General features: G+C 39.0%; 1 long non-coding RNA gene across 2 annotated transcripts; it reads left to right on the top strand.

Annotated features, from left to right (window-relative positions):
- The first annotated feature begins 18 nt into the window (after positions 1–18).
- Positions 19–4,585, top strand: LOC104912481. 2 transcript variants are annotated; one of them, XR_004160832.1, is made up of 4 exons: positions 19–3,640; positions 3,792–3,857; positions 4,101–4,238; positions 4,413–4,585. It is a non-coding gene; the product is annotated as an uncharacterized LOC104912481 (long non-coding RNA). The 2 variants fall into 2 exon arrangements; XR_004160831.1 differs by having other exon boundaries at positions 4,101–4,585.
- The last annotated feature ends 9 nt before the right edge of the window (positions 4,586–4,594 follow it).

The following is a 4,594-nucleotide window of genomic DNA, read 5'->3' as shown; positions in this document are numbered from 1 at the left end:
TTTTTTCCCCCACTAGGATCAAGTGCTTTTCTTCCTGAAAGACATCTTTGACTTTGAAAAGGTACGATACTCAACTATGGAGAGTTTGGCTGAAGACCTTATGCAATTATTAATCCGACGCACTGAACTTTTGATGGCCTATCTTGGAGCAGATTCGTTGAAACATGCCAGTGCTTGTGTAAGTGGTCATGGGCATGTGATGACCAGTGGGCTCTTAGAAGCAAAGGTTCAGTAAGCTTAAAATCCGTGAGATATGAGATGGAGTGCACTTTGACATGCTCCTTCCCACCTTTCTTTCTAACCCCAAAGCTTGCATTGCTGTTAATGAGCAAACATCTGAAAATGTACCATGTTGCTAAGTAAGGAAAAGGACTCAGGGAGGATACGCATCTACAAAAAGAACTGGTGAGCATACTGTTGTATATATCTAAATTAAATGTGCAGCTCAGCTGACATCATATTTATATTTAATGTATCCCAAAGCTTTTTTTCTGTAATATTTTGGTAAAGTTTATTTATGAAATACTGTACTTTTGCCACAGGTAATTTGTAAGTGGAGCTGATCGATGTGTCTCATGTAAAGGCTTATAGTACAAAATGTTCACTACGGAGTCTCAAAGTCATGATGTGTCAAGACCAAGGAGGTGTTTCAGTGGGGGTATATACAGTTATACAGTCTCTGATTCATGTGACCTGTGCAATAAAGTAATCAAAGTTACAAAACTGAACATGTTGCTACTGCCCTGAAGTTACGTTTGTGTGGATGTAAGCAGTTGTTTTGTACTACAGTATAATAAGAGTGATGCAGGCACCATTTGGGCAGTAATGACTTCCAGTATGCATTTTTTGCTTTATTTTTGTGCAAAATCTAATAATCATGAAGGTGTTTGTATGAGACCACTTTTTATATCCAAACAGCTATGCTAGTTTCACCAATATTTTTTTTCTTTTTTAAAACTGCAAAGACTTTAAATGGTTTAAATGGTGATGGATATAATTCTTAGTTCTTATGTAGCATTTCAAAATACGTTTTTAAATCATGATAATTTTTTAATCATGAAACAGAATCAGGGGGCAGTGTTTTGTAATTAAAAGTATTTATGTCTTCCTGCCTTCCTTGTAAGGAGGTCAATTATCTATTTGGGAGGAAATGTGGTGATTTTGGCCATAAACGTTAACATGTAGAAGTGGTGGCTCAGGATATGGAAACCTTAACTTTGGTTAGGAGGCAATACAGTAATGAGGCATGAGAAAGCTTGCAGCAACATTTTGACTGTGTTAAAGCTAATAATGATCTATAGTCTTGAATTCCTTTAATCTGAAACAGTGTTTTCTAGTTAGCTTTTAAAGTACATTGATGTATTCTTGGCCACAGAAAGCCAGCCTACAAGAATCCAGCCTGTGTTAAGTAAGTAATGAGACTAATTACAGACTAATTCTAAACATTCAGATATTCAGGAGCATGTTGTTGTAATGTAACATATTGAAGCAAACTTTGATTAGAAACATTTCAACTACTGTTGCACAAATAGCCCAAACTGATGGTACTTGAAGATGAGGACCTGTGTCTTTCCATAGGTTTTACTGAAGCCAACATTTTGTCGTGTTCATTTGATAAAGATTATGAAAAAGTGTCATATGACTTGTGTGAAATGCCAACTGATTATATTAAAAAAGAAAAAAAAGAAATACTATAATTCTGTGTGTAATAAAATAGAAGTTCCAAATGCTGCTGTTGCACTGTTTTCACCATTCAGGTTGCTGAACTTGGCACTCTGCTACACTTTTTTTCTCAGTTGATAATATCTGCAATACCAGAATGTGAAGTTTGTATTACCCTTCTCATTTATCTTAAACATACTTATCTCTTCTCATTGTAGTGCTCAAAAATTCCTGTATTATGGCAGCTTTCTGCAGTCTGTGAATGGAATTATATTGAACTCTAAGGTGATTCAGAATCAGTGAGAGAGAAAATGGTGTCAAATATACCACCTGGGCACTTAGTGTGTCACAGGAAGCTGTGGTTTGTCCAGTCCAATAAAATGTTGAGAAAATGATACCTTAGCATTCATCACAGAAAAGCAGAAATACACATTTTTACAGAAGTAAATGCCTGAGTGACCAATTCTTGTATTTATAAAATACTCCTGAAGAAAGTACAACCCAAATGTTATTCAACAGCGCTGATATGAGGCTGTTTCCAAAGGATTTAATTATGTGGTCTTCTGTCAGAAATGAAAGGATTTAAAACAAAAAAAAAAAACACACCAATATGCTATGCCAAAATATTTAGAAAATGGTTAAGTACCTGATATTTTTGGTTCAACAGATGTATCCCTTTAGGTCAGGAATGCTTCCATGACATCACAGAGCTCTCAGAAGTCCATAGAATCAGGTCAGAAATGAGGCTGATGTTTCCCATCCGGAATAGGAGTTACAGCATCTGGTTGCAGAGAGATAACAACAATAGATATTTCTTTTAGACTTTGGCTTCTATTTATGTGAACTTTCTGGAAAAAAAAAATAAAGAAAAAGAAATTAAGGAATAAAGAAATAGGTAAGGAGAGAGAGAAGAAGGAAAAAAGGGGAACAGAGAAATGTGCATGTGCAGAAACCTTCGGGACCTTTTGGACCTTCTCCTCAAAAGCATTTGCATATTCTGCCCTTCCTAGCTCCAAAAGCAGAGCTGTGAATTTAAGTGGGAGGGGGGAGCTGCCTTCTTGCTGTGGTTTACACAACTGAGCTCGAGGGGACGTATGGAGTATCTTGATAACTGCCACACAGCTGAGGAATTCCAAGTCTGCCACCTTTGAAAACTCAAATGCCAGAGCTGCACCAAAGCAGTGATGGTATGATGTGGCTTTACTGAATTCATAACTAAGAAGTAAGAATTTAGTTCATAACCTCTTTTTAAATAGTTTTGAATGCTACTTTCTGTGCTAATAAGAGCAAGCTAAATTTAAAAGCCGTCCTGTTCTGTCGTAACTAAAGCTAAGATCAGAAATGTTGAATGTGTAAGGACCATAGAAGAATCAAGTATTTACATCATTTGCAATTTCGTTGTTAAGATCATCTCACTTTTAATGCATTCTTAATGCTTATTAATACTGCTCTTTTGTAGTCTTTAGTTTCTGTCAAACTAAATGTGTCAAATCAAGTGCTTGAGTAAGCATATCTGTGAACTTCTCATTGCCGAAATGAACTGCAGTTGTGTTAATAAATAAAATAATACTGTGACATTACTTGCTTGGATAACTGTCTAAAACTTGAGTTTGCACAATTCTTAACATCTATTGTAAAAATATTTAATATGAAAGCATTTTTAATACCAGTTAGCCATTTAAATTGAAATTTAAATTTGCTTCTTAGAATCCAACAAAAATATGACAACATTGAACATATGAGAAAAAGGAATGGAAGGGGATCAGCTGTCCAGCTTAAATTGATTTTGTAGATCTGTTTCATTCTGCTTCTATTGTGCAAAGCAGTGATCAATTTTCAACACATTGGCCAGCAATACACCAAAAGCTGAAGAGTGGAATTTTTAGCACTGGAAGTCAAACAGGTGACTCAGGCGGACATCTTAATTAAGGAAGAGAACCCTGCCCAAAGGATGGTTGTCGTGCTGCAGACACAGCAGGTATCAGAGGTGTGACAAAGGCAGCAGCTGGTCTGCTGCTGAGATCTCTGCCTAATCGGTGTAGTTTAATTGCATTCTTCTATTTCTGTCAAGTTGTTATCTCTTTTCTTGGTTTTAGGAGCTGTTTTTTGTTTTGGTTTTTTTTTTTCAGGTTTATTTCCAAATAGTCCCACTACAGTGAGCTCAGGCTGTGAACTAAGACTTCCCTGGAGGGCAGGTAATGAAACATAGAACTTAAGGAAGGTGTCCAATCCTCACTGATGCACAACAGCAGTGCATATATGTTTTGATATGAGCAAATTTGGGTGTATGTCTGCTGAAAGCTGCTAATTGAATGCCTGCCTTTAGCGTGTGTGCCCTGACTTTGGCAGCACAACTGTTTTGAGCATGGCACGGGGGAAAGTTCTGTGCTGTCCTTTGAAATACATACTGTGTTTTAGCATTGGTATCTGTTGTTCAGATTGGCAAAGGCTGAGGGCGTGTGTTTATCAGCCCCGTGCCTGTGATTCCGGCTGCCCCTTGGCTCCAGTCTGGCAGACAAAATACAAGGATAGAAAAGAGGACGTTCTCCTGCACTGGGAACCGTGCGATTGGAAAGGTAGGAAACAAGGAGGAAAAGGAATGCATTCAGATGTAATAAAACCACGCTTCTGCCTGTGCTTAGTGCAGTTTCCAGAGCAAGGCGCTGCTTTAGGCTGAACGCGCTCTGGGTTCCGGCACGGGCCGGATTCCTGTCCGCTCCATCAGCTAACTGTCACAGCACTATTATTAGGCGATTGCTTCGCGTGTGCCATAAAGCGACCGAGGAGCTGACGGCGGCAGGTTATAAAGCCGCCCCGCAAGCGGAGCATGAGGCAGCCACTGCCAGCAGCGCTCCGCAGCCGGGGGTAAGTGTGCCGTGCGGGACTCGGGGCTCCCTGCGGCGGGGATCCGGGACGGGGACCGAACCGCTGC

This window comes from Meleagris gallopavo, chromosome 10 (genome assembly GCF_000146605.3).
Source record: "Meleagris gallopavo isolate NT-WF06-2002-E0010 breed Aviagen turkey brand Nicholas breeding stock chromosome 10, Turkey_5.1, whole genome shotgun sequence".
Classification (NCBI taxonomy): Eukaryota; Metazoa; Chordata; class Aves; order Galliformes; family Phasianidae; genus Meleagris; species Meleagris gallopavo.
This window is presented reverse-complemented; position numbering and strand designations above follow the sequence as displayed.